The sequence below is a fragment of the Taudactylus pleione genome, unplaced genomic scaffold, assembly GCF_031769625.1.
Source record: "Taudactylus pleione unplaced genomic scaffold, aTauple2 ptg000019l, whole genome shotgun sequence".
Classification (NCBI taxonomy): domain Eukaryota; kingdom Metazoa; phylum Chordata; class Amphibia; order Anura; family Myobatrachidae; genus Taudactylus; species Taudactylus pleione.
In genome coordinates, this window is record NW_028284421.1 from 27605648 (window position 1) to 27618490 (window position 12843).

General features: G+C 44.0%; 1 protein-coding gene across 4 annotated transcripts in view; it reads right to left on the reverse strand.

The window, feature by feature from the left end:
* STRA6 (signaling receptor and transporter of retinol STRA6) overlaps positions 1-4103 on the reverse strand; it is a 92950-nt gene extending 88847 nt beyond the window's left edge. For 2 of the 4 annotated variants that reach the window (XM_088446212.1, XM_088446211.1), the window contains exon 1: positions 4015-4103. The gene's annotated coding sequence lies outside the window, so the exon portion shown is untranslated. Of the gene's footprint in view, positions 1-2108; positions 2211-4014 lie in introns of those variants that run through there. The other 2 variants (XM_088446214.1, XM_088446213.1) reach the window with 1 other exon arrangement.
* Between the last annotated feature and the right edge of the window lie 8740 nt (positions 4104-12843).

Below are 12843 nucleotides of genomic sequence, written 5' to 3' on the forward strand. Positions count from 1 at the left end.
ATATCAGCCTGACACAATGTCATCAATTTTGGATTAAAAAGATGTTGAAGCCGTTGTCTAGTTAGTTTACAGTCTATCACATCAAGAAAAATGGCACACGTTGTAGCTGTAATAATATATTTGTAGCATTGGCCAAAGACAGCGGTCACGCATCTGTCGGCATACTTGTTTCATAACTTTTTTTAACATTGTCATGAAAAACATGGAAGATCATAGTGTCTTAGCTATTTGGAACTGTAAATGTATATATCCGTCAAATCATCCACATCGCCTACATTTAGCTTTCAGTGTTTGCTAAAAACTTTTAACCTAACAATTCCAGTCTAGCTAGAAGTGTGACACACTGGTTAGGAATCACTGACTATTTCCTAAGACCTTGATTTCCTGGAATTAACACTATTTTCGTTTTTAAACAGTTTGTGGTTATCTTTATTACTTAACTGTAGAACATTATTATCTTGTCTTATATTAGCTTTCAATTGTATTTATACAATAACCAATCTAGTACAATTTTGGTTTCCTTCTTTAAATAAGAGTAAATTAGCTAGTTACCTATTGATCATATTTAATATCTGCTAAGGCTATATCTGCTAAGGCTATGTATACTCGAAGTATATTCAAATATTTTGTTGAGATAGAATAGAGTGAATGCGCAACTTAATGGGCACTCCCAAATATCTTATTATGCAGGGGTGATATTGTTTCTCAGTGTCTGATTAGGATGCTGCAGTCCGACTCTTATCCTGTCTTCAGCAGTGTGGTGGTTGCTCTAACCTTTATATTACCCCCATATATCATCACCAGGGGAGCAGACCCCCTACTAATTATTCAGATCCTTCCTGCTTGTGGGGTGAAAGTAATGTTAGGCATTTAATTACATAGGTTATAATTCTTTCAAACATTGAATGTTGGGGTGAGAGGCCACCAGTGGAGGGGGGAAAATGTAGAGTGTGTGAGATTGAAAAAAGACATGTATAGATAGAGGAATATTGTGGGTGGAAGAACAAAGAACATTGAAAATTATGGTATAGCATACGATCGATTACTTATATTAGGTGATAATGTTCATGAGATGAGTGTTTGTAACTGGGAAACTAGGAGCATGAAGAATGATTCATAAAAGTGATGAGGGAATGGTGATATCACATTTCCTGTAAGGATCACTAAATCTTAAGAGCTGAAGATGATTTTTATCTATCCTGCGAGATATGATTCATATTTTTTCCCCATCTACCTCTCTGTGCTTATTGAACTGCTGTAGTTGCTACATCCCAAATTGTACAGCGGCAATACCACATTGGAAAAGAGGACAAGGGTTGCTACGTGCAGCAATTTTTACAGGGGATTTGCAGGTTCTGCTATAGAAAATTACCTTTAAATAAAATTACCTTTGAATGGCAACAGCGGTGGTGTGAGTGGGAGGACCAGTCACTTTCAGCCAGAGTTATGAAGGTAGCCTGGGGAAAATGGCAGCACAGGGCAGGCCTCAGGTCTCCCGTTACTGGGAGTGGGCACCTTAGGAAATTATTTTTGAAGGTAGTAGTTACTTGTAAGAAAATTGTTTACTTCCTGTTTAGTTTTGTTAAAGACTATTGTATTAATCTTTTACAGTTATTTCTGGTATAGAGTAGGAATACGTCATATGTATGAATGTTTGAAAATCCTTATTCATGCTGCAATATTGTTGGCAAAAGTGGGTACCTGTTTGAGTCTTTTCTGACTATTAGGGTCTCCCCGGTTAAAACAAACAAAAAAATTGTGGTCTAAATAATTAATGCATGGTAAAAATACTTATTATTGAGTTACATATTGCTATGTATAAAGGGTTCAATGAAAGCCATGTTCAAATTACATTGTTTTCATAAAAAAAATACATGTATTTTTCTTTTTTTTATGATTTTCTTTAACCCTTTCAGACAGATGAAGGCAAGCACACATTTAAAAAGCTGACAGAAAGCCCAGGCCGACATGTAACTCGATACTTTCCCAAATACCAGCATTCTAACATACTAAAGATAATTGGCATCATAACAAATGCTGGGTATACGCTTGGCCAACCAGCCGTCCCACTGACCTAGCGTTCGATTATGTAAACTATACACACTTACCAATCGGCTGCTCTATATGTCTGTCCAGACATCACAACTGGGCGCACATATTTGAATTTCCCCGACCAGTTGTGATGTCAGTGTTGGCGATCCCTGCAGCCAATGTATCTTGCAGCCAGGTCGGACGGTGGGTCACCCCCACACAAAGGCGGAAGTACAGAGATATCTGCAAGACATATTGGCATCCGATGTGAAATGTCTATGAACGACTTCATTCACAGACATATCGGGGTGTACAGATGGACAGATGCACTTAGCGATATGTAGTTTGTCAGATGTACAACTACATTGCATAGTTTGTACCCAGCTAAAGTTGTAAGCAAAATAAATGTCACATGCTGTATAATAAATAGTACATTAATAATGCATTTATAATTATCTACAACATTGAAAAAATAAGTTTTGTTTATATTTGTTAAGAGTTTGTTGGAAGATTGTTGTAATCAAACAGTGCCATTATGTCCTAAAAATATAATTGTGATCTTTTCGATTATGACATATAATTGTCCTTCACAATTATTTTTGCACAGAAATATATTCTGAAAGCTATTTTTTTGTGCTGCTGCTGTTTAGTATGCTGTGGAGTACAGTACATTTACTATAGCTGCAACTTCTGATGTTTATACCTATGGAGAGATTTTAGTCATTGACTAATAATCCTTATAGCACCAATGCAAAGACTTGCGCAGACAAGTGTCATTTAGACCCCTTAGTCCTGCATTTTATTAACATGAAGTTCCGGGCTGTGTAGGTCTCACTTATTCTGTTACCAGATGGAAAACTGGCCAAAGCAAGACCTATATGACACAGCACTTAAGGTGTATATCCACTTATAGATATACAAACGAGAGCATGATTACGACATTGCAATCGTGCTGTCGTTTGTATATCTAGTGATGCCTAGACTGAACGTTCACTTGTTCAGTCCAGGCACATCCATCATCCCCGTACATGCTGAACCTGACGGGATCATCAGGTTGACCAGCATGTACGAGTGATGACAGATGGCAAAAACGACCAGCGGGCACAAGCATTGCTGGCCGTTTATGTCATTTACATGCCCGATTTGCGGGCGATTGCACGATAACGATGTCGTTATCGTGCAATCGCCTGTCAAAATTGCCTAGTGGATACCCGGCTTTACGAGATACCATGCATACAGCATAATGATGTATTTTTAAAAAAAAAAAAACCATAGAAAGGTCAGTTTTTATGCAGGTGCCCCCGGTAACCACCACCATCCCCAACACACCTTCTATTTCACTGTATGTCTTAGTACTTTTACCATGGTATGTTACATTTCTCTCCTAGCTGCATAATAATGGAGTATGCTGACACTGTACAGATCAATGCGAGAAATAATAGTGTCCATATAGAATGTAGAGATAGTACATAGAGTTAGAGGCCTTATTTACATTAATATTTGCTAAACATCATCAACAAAATAAAAACCATTATAGCTTACTAGAAAGTAACTTAATTTTCTGCTATTATTACCTATAATCTGTTTTCCATATTATTGCAGCATTTAATAACCCGATCCTTTGTTCCTTAGTATGAAGAAATTACATTAAAAGACGCAAATTATGTGTCAGTTTCCAGACTTTTTCACAGGCATCTGATTTTGGTCTGTATAACACATTTGTATTTGTCAGAATGCTCCATTGTCTCAGAACTGAACCTGTACATATTTAGTTGTCATTACAACCACACACTTTCCCAAAGTTTTCTATTCATTACTTTGCCTCAGTGCAGTAGCGAGGTCACCCTTACCCACTGTGCTTTCTTTTCCCTTACTGTGCAATCCTAAATAGACACAGGATAACTTCTGACACTGTATGCGAGCCTTGTCATATTTCCTCTTTGTCTGGAGTATGAATCCACCTGCCTGCACACAATGACAAACCTTTTGGTGGATGTAGCTCCCTGGAGCTGCAGGTGCTGAGTAGTCTGGACACCTGTGTTCTGAGACAGGGAAATCTGTGCACGCTCTCCTCACTCCTCTACTCTGGAAGTGATAGGGGGGGGGGGGGGGGGTTGATTTATCTGGGATGAGGAGGTGGGGAGAGCTCCCATTGACAGAGCAGGCAAAGTTCAGTGGGAGGGGGGAGAACTTTACACCCCGCACAGCAAGGAGGTAGTGGATGTTATCCAAGAAAAGGAGAGGGGGGGTATTACTGGTGGGGCTCATAGCACTATAGCAGCAGAATTACCAACTTCCTGACATACTTCATAATATCCTGTACAAGAGGTGAAACACATGAAAAGTGTATAGTCTACCTGAATCTTGCACTGCTGCTCTGCCTAGAGAATGTGACTGATTATTACAATCAGCAACTCCATTAATAGAACACTACAGTACAGTATGTTGATCAGCCAGTTGCTTTTGGTCTATTGTACAAACTTACTGCTACACCTGTATTACAGCATCTTCACATGAAGAACCTTTACAGTACTAATGGCAAATTCAGTGCTGCTGCTAACAGTGTAGTATTCTTTCTGAACAGCCCAATACTTACCATGTGCAGTCTCACGCTTCTGTATTTCTCTCACAAACTCCACAGCTGTCCGGATATTTGCATGGCAGCTGCTGTAATAGACCCAACACTTTTACGTTAAGGAACACAATATCTGACGCAATGGATACGTTTTACTTTGCTACAATGCTTTGTACAAAAACAGGGTGTTTGAAGCCATGCAGCTTAGCAGTAGATATAGGTAAGTATCAGCAGACTTCTGTATAGCACTGCTAGCTAGTTAGCACTTACCCCCAGCATCATCCAGAGCCATGGTTCAAGGATCTGGTGCATATTACCCGCTGCCCTGTAGTAGTGAGGTCCAGAGAGCTATCCAACACTTTCACATTAAAGAGAAAATAACCTGTACAGCAGCATGTGAACAATGTAAAATCATTTGGCAATGTCTGAGGACCATCAGACAGCCTTTTATCCAACCACAAAGGCAGTTAAGTACATTTTCTATGGAAAGAAAGTGTTTTATTTTTAATGTGAAATGAGTGTTGGATATTTTTGGAACTTTGATCTGCAGTACCCTGTTTTCACATAGATTTTGAATGTATGTTTTGAAAGAAGCATTCCATGAAGCTGCCCTAAAATATTTGATGACCTCAAAGTGCCTAATTGCAGGTGCACATATATTATTCATACAACCAGCAATAGCTAGCCCATGCAATGTGCCGTTATGTACATAGATCTGTAATGTCTTTTAGTCTTATTCATGTGTTTATTTGCTTGCTTAGACCATATCTGGCTATGATGTCTATATCCCTTTGTACTGGAAAATAAACATAAGGTAGAATTAAAGGACAATCTTTATGGAATCATACATGGATGGATATGACAATAGAATGCAGTTGAATTTGTTGGAATGTGCATCAGTCCTGTTCACTAATATAAAAGAGTTGATGGAAATGAACTAGTAATTTAAGCTTGGAGTATTTAAAAAGTAGTGTAGACTGCAAGGTCATTGTGATTGAAATCAGTCAATGGCAAAAGGCTTGCATAGGTATAACGTGTGGATGTATGTGAGTAGTGAATTCTTGTATGGTGGAAAGCTGGCTGGTGCTAGGGTGTTCGGGTCTCCTCCTGCAAACTATAACTTTGTGCTCTCCTACAAATGGTACAGGCAGTGCGTGACGCTGGGAAGAGGGTGTGGGTGACACTGGGTAGAAACATTGGTTAACAGTCTATAGGTGACAAACAGTGGGTGACGCTGGGGAAAGGCAGTGGCGCAGAGTGTGGGGGGGAGCAGGTACTATTTACCCGCACCCAGGCTTCCTGAGGGGCCCAGCGGGAGCCCGGGTCCAGCGCCGCCCCCCTCCCTTCTCCCTCCCTCACAGCAACCCAGCACACGGCGTGTGCTGAGCTGCAATGGGAGACTGCTAGTGGCTGCTGAGCCTGTGGGGGAGAGTGATCACACTGATCGCACCCCCCGGGCTTTGCGCCAGGCTGAGGGGCTCCCAGCGCCCCCCACCCCAGCACGCAGCACCGCGCAGAAGTGTGTTTTTTTTCCCTCAAGGGGGTGTGGCCACACCTCCCATGATTAGGCCACACACCCTCTTTACCTGGGCCCAGCAGGGCTCTCTACTCCCCTGGGGAGAGGCAGTGGGTGTCACTGGGGGTGATTCAGCTTTAGACGGAATTGCAAAACTGCACGCAAGCAGCTTTGCAATTCAGTCCTTGCTAACATGCAAATGCAGCAGGAGGTGTATAACACCAAAGTCACAGGCTGGGATCACCAGTGGGCCACCTGTGAGCTGAGTAAGCCTCAGCTTATGCAGGATGGCCGGCTTGCGAGGCCAGGAAACTGCGTCCATGGAAGTAGCCACTGGCCTTGTCACTCCCAGAAAACAGGGCTGACATGGCCCCCGTTTTGGAGAATGCCAGTCCCTTAAAAGCATAGCAGGTGCTGCATGCAATCACGCAGGACTTGTTCTGCACATACGCAGAATGGGTCCTGCACACATGCAGATTCCCGATAAACGGGAATCTGCATTTAGCATTGCACTTACGTGCAGTGCTGAATCAGCCACACTGTGGAGAGGTCAGAGGGTAACAGAGAGAGAGAACGAGAGAGGGAGTGGGTGATGAGGAGAAGCAAAGAGTGATGGGGAGAGGGCAACAGTGAGAGGCAGGATGTGACAGGGAGAGGCTGTGGGTGACAGGAAAGAGAGGGTGATGGGGAGAGGCAGTGGGAAGAGATGCTGGCACTAACAACGGATGGGCAGAAAGGCTGGCACAGACAGAAAATAAACAGAAAGGCTGGTGCAGGCAGAGGAGAGGCTGGCATCGACAGAGGATGGCAGAGAGTCTGGCGCAGACAGGATGGGCAGAGAGGCTAGCATAGACAGAGGATGGGCAGAGAGGCTGGCACAGAGACAGGGAAGAGAGGCTGGTGCAGACAGAGGAAGGGAAGAGAGGCTGGCACAGAGGAAGAGAAGAGAGGCTGGCATAGAGGATGGACAGAAATGCTGGCACAGAGAAGAAAAAGGCAGAATGATGGCATAGGCAAGAAAAGGGCTGAGAGGCTGACATAGGCAAAAACACTTGGACCACCTCATGTGCCACAACTGCACATAGCTTCACAAACCACTCAGACTACCACATGCAACTTTGACCTCCCCATACCACAACAAATACTACAATGACCCTCCCCACATCCCACAACAAATGCCACACTGACTCTCCCCACATCCCACAACAAACACCCCTATCATTGTCCCCAATCACTGTTTTTCTCCCAAGAGCTTTCTGTGAATCTAGTAGGGGCTGGGGTGTGGACCTCCTCAGCTCCTACTGCTGCTGCACATGGACTCCTGTTGCACCCTCTCCTTCCCGACAGGTCTGTGCAGCCGGGGTGCTGCACATTAGACTAGCCTGCACCCAGAAGCCTATTATGTTTATGTTGAAGGGACTGATGTAGGCAGTGCCGGCCTGAGTCACAGCCCCTCTCATCACAGCTGCTCACACCAGATCCCTGCTCCTCACAGTCCCCCTCTCATCACAGCCCCCTCACATCACATCCCCTCATCACAACCCAGCCCTCCTCATCACAACCCAGCCCTCCTCATCACAGTCCTTCACAGCACAGCCCCTCTCCTCTCCCTGCCAGTAGCAAACTTATCTGCTGGCTCCTGCACAGCAGGGGTCAGGAGGCAGCAGCGGGGATTTGGCGGTGGCAGCACCATCCTTAGTGTGGCACTCTAAGCGGCCGCTTATCTGGCATAATGGGTGGGTCATCACTGGATGTAGGACTCAGGAGCGCTGTCTGCCTCTGGGGGGAAGGGAGGAGAGGGGAGGGACACAGCAGCAGCAGGCGGGGAGAGCACCTCTCTAGTCTGGTGCCTGCCTTCAGTGCAGGCTTTGCTGAGTGTTGCGCTGGTCCTGATGGACAGTAATAAGTAGTCATCCTCTGAAATGTGGAACCTTCAAGTTTATACAGATGAAAGCTATTGCTATAATAACCTCTACATGTGAATAATTAAAAACGTAATTGATAAATACTCCCTAATTCAAAGAACATTGGACATATTGAGAACTAGCTGGGATACCCGGTGTTGCTCGGGTTGAAGACTGGACCCTGAAGTACACCTGCAGCCTTCATTCTTTTACATTATCCTCGCCTATAACCTGGATAACTATGCAAGTTAGGAGTAAATGACAGTGCAGGCAGGGGGATTTTTATACCGTTTGGAATGTGGTATATCAGGAGCAGACTGACTTACAGAACAGAAATCAGCACAGCTTCCATATATCACTTGAGTTTCAGAAATCACTGGAGAACAGAGGAGGTGATTCAGCTGCAGACGGAAATGCTATCGCAGCTGCTAACATGTTAGCAGCATCGATAGCTGTAATATAGTAATGGAGCAGGAGGCGTCACACCTCCTGCATGCATTGCTGATCCGAGTGCATCCAAGGACTCAGCATTGGATCATCTGATGTCCATGAATGACCAAGGGGTCAGGAAACCTGGCCTCTCCACTCCCCCCCAAATGGGAAACGGAGGCCATCGCCGCCCCCTCCCCGCAAAGAAACCGCAGCATGCTCTCAATCACTGACAGTCTGCTGCTGGACTGCGTGCGGCATTGCAGTCAGACCCGTACTGCACATGCTCAGTATGCGGCAGGTGTATGCGCAGATTCCTGAATCATTTTGCAAGTCGCTATAGAGATTTTCAGTGATTTAAGTGGCTTCTATAAAAGTGTTATTTAAACAGTTTATCATTCTCTAAAGCATTGTATTTTTGTCTGTACATCTGTCCCATAATCCCGTTATCAAATCCATAAGTAATTTTTTAGACCCTATTTATTTCTGCGGTAATTCCACCATGCAAGGATTTGGAGATGTGGCTAGTGGCAAGTGGCATGTTTGACATTTTTGGCAGCCTGGTGTGATGTCATTTGAGGTCATAGATAGCCAGGATTTCTCTTATATAGAACAGCTTATAATCAGGAAAGCCACATGCATGTAAAAATGTATATACTAACATATAGTTGGATGCATCTCAAAATGTGTTCCACTATTCAGCACTAATATGCCCCATGTCAGGAGTATATTGTATTTATGCACCACAGTAGCATAAAGAGTAGACATACCGTGGGGATAGTGTAGAGATGCTTGACAGTGTTAATAGTCCATTGCCCTACTACACTACACATAGGGCCTGATCCAGAGCCGGACGCTCTGACCAGAGCGCTCGCTCTGAATCAGGGCCCTGCTCCATGAAAATGGAGCGGCCTCCTGGCCGCTCGCATAGCTGTGGGTGACCACCCACAGCATATGTGAGCGTCCAAAAAGACCATCGCGACCATCGGACTTGCGACGGAGACCCTGCGGTAGGGTCTCCCTGCCACAAGCCATAGAGTGATTTTGGCTCTATCAGAGCCAAAATCACTCCCACTGACATCACTAGTGATGTCAGTGAGGCCGGCTGCAGACGGTAGGCGTTCCCATGGGTAGGCGTTCGCCACGCCCCCGGCACGCCCACCAAAGGGGGCGTGCTGTCAATCAACATTGACAGCACGCCCCCTTTGGTGCGAGACCCGGAGCGATGGAAACCCAGTCGCTCCCCGGGTCTCACGCATGCGCACGACGGAGCTCCCTCCGTCGTGCGCATGCGCAGTGGGGAACATCGACCCACTTGCGAGCACCAACATGGGAGTGCTTACGATGGGTGCAATTATCAGACCCCGATAATTAACATTCTAACTCGCTGCGGAATCCGGAGCAATTCATCATTGCTACGGCGCGGTGACAGCTGATGAGAAATCAGCTGTCCCCGTGAGCGACTTCACTCTCTGGTTGCTATGGGCAACATCTCCACTTCTAAAAACTGTTACTTTACTAGATATTCCCATAGGTGTATTTCAGAGAGTAAATAGAGGGCTTGTTTTATATTACCTCATCGATTGTTAATTGGGCAAATTTGCTAAATAATGAAATGCCACAAATGTGCTGAATGTGAGAATGTAAGATTAATAAATGAGATGGCTAACCATAGCAAATTTAAAATTTGGGCAGTCTTTAAATTTTTTTGCTACATGGTTTTATAACCATATTTTATTTCCAAATAACTTTAATAGGGAACATTGTGTCATCAACATGTGGAAACATATGGAAAGCAACATTTGGGTATATTTACAATACTCAGTACACTATTAACTTTGTATACTGTGCTATTCATGATCCTCTCTGCGTTAACTGTGTGTTCTACCAACTGTATAAGACCATAAACACACTCCACCTCCTATTTACACACACTGCTTTGCTTAGGAAAGTCATCAGCGTGTTTTTACCTGTTTAGATCAGGTAAGTGGGTTGTCAAAGTAGACAGGAGACCAGCTGTTGCAGGTTGGCACCTGGGAGGGGGCACAGCATACTTTGGAAATAGTAAAGTAAGAATAAGGTCATACCATCTGTAGATAGTTATTGGAATAACAATTTTATTAATACATTTTGTTTGCAATAAAATCTGCTGAGCTGAGAGTCTGCGATGATTGCTGCAGGTGCCTTAACCTTTGGCCAGCACTTGAGTAGTCTAAAAATTCCTGTGTAACCATTGTATGGCATTGGAATGAAAATAAGTGTAGTCATGAACAAGTGAAATAAACAAACTTGAAATCTTTAAGTAAACATTCAGAAAAGCCCTTTTCTCTTTCATTTTTGCATACATGAATCTAAACCAGTGAACAAAAGAAATATATTTGCAATTCTTAAGCTGCATACACACACAACGATTTTGTTACCAACGATTTTATGAATGATTTTATGAACGATTTTCTGTAAGATTATCTGTCAGATTTTTTACAGTGTAATGAACGATTTTTTTGAACTACAAACGATTTTTGCATATTCCCTTACTGAAAATCGTTGAGTTGGGCAGTCTGACTGAACTACAAACTACAAACATGAATGCGCATGAACGATAATCGTTCATCGTTTTAACTCAGAAAGTGAACAATTTTTTCAACAATTGAACGATAAACGATATCGTTATCGATAATCGTTCAAAAAATCGGTGTGTGTGTATGCAGCTTTATTAATGACACCAGATCAGCAGCCTGATAAAGTATTTACACACCACTTTTTAACTCAATTGCTAGTTTATTAACTGATTAGGAGCCTGAAGAAGTGTTTGCACACCACCTTACATATTATGCTAGTTTATTAACTTAGACTTTGCAAGCTGATAAGAACAACTGTTTGTCCACTTATCAGTTGCAATATCTGACATTGAGTTCCAGATCTTGAATATTCTACGGGTATTTCTTTTGTGGATACATTTGTGATACATTGATGTTTTTCACTAGGAGTTGATAGTACTTTAAAATATGTGTTTAATTTTAGGTGTTTCTTGCCACTTGCAGTCCTTCATGGCTGTATCTAATCAGGCTTGGTTTACTTATACAAATGCCCCTTATGCAGGGCTGGCTTCAGGGTTCGGAGCACCCTGTGCCAGCTCTTCAAAGTGTGCCCTCACATCGCGCGTGACCAAAAAGGGCGGCATGGCCTAATTACCATAGGCCATGTCACAGGCCGATTTCACCACTTCGGCCCACGGGTGGAACAGCGGGACAGTACTGTATGTTGGGGCGGGGTGCGCCCTCTATGGGTGGCGCCCCTGTTCGACCGCATTGGTTGAACACCCCTAGTGCCGGCCCTGCCCGTGTGGTATAAGTGTTCGTTACTCTGCTGTGGGAAGAGTTCTGAGAGTGGGGGCAGAACAAGAAATGTGAAAGTTTGGGGTGGAGAGCTGAAAGAGAGATGGAAGATGAGTGTCATGGTAAGAATGTGCTGGCTCAGACAGAGTGTTCCAAGTACAATGTACTGTATGTGAGAGTCAGACATCGAAAGTACGATATAAAAGATTTATGTGTGATCTATAGACACAATACTGAGAGCATGGGTGCATGCTAAGAGAGACTTAACTGCTTCTCGGAAGAGAGAACCCAGGTATCCTATTGATACCACTTTTACACCAGAGCTAAAACCTGGGTTATTGCAGGGTTAACCCGGGTTGCTTCTGGGTGTAAAAGGGGAGATAGTCGGATTGAGTGACCCAGCAATCCAACCCAGGTAACATGCAGGGTTTAACACGGGAATGACCCGTGAAACCCTGCAGTGTAAAAAGGTGCGATCTGGGTCACGATGACTTGGATTGTGCCGCATGCCTGCTGTTTGGCCGGCTTCAGTGGTGCTTGGAGATTACATCATATCCAAGCGTCCACTACAATGCCGGAAGAGCCGGGTCACTGCAGAGCCGGCTCCGGTGTGAACGGTGCCGACTCGGGAATATCCTGGGTTAGCGCTGGGGAAGTTCCGGGTCTGATCCGGATTGGAACCCTGTTCCAACCTCTGGGTCAGGCCCGGAACTTAGATATAAAAGCAGGATTAGAGGAGAAGTAGAGCAGGATGTTCAGTTCTTTGGTCTAGTGCAGTGGTTCTCAAGCTCTGTCCTCAGGACCTCACACAGGTCACGTTTTCCAAGTCACCCAGCAGTTGCTCAGGCATAGTCATTACTCACTGACACATTTTAAAAGTTACACAATTATTTAATTGGTGATTCTGTGAGGAGACCTGGAAAACATGCACTGTTTGAGTTTGAGAACCTGTGATCTAGTGGCCTGATCACAGTGGCAGACTACGAAAATAATGTGGCCACAGAAAAATTAAACTATAACTAGGGCCAATACAAAAATAGGCAGGGTTTGAGC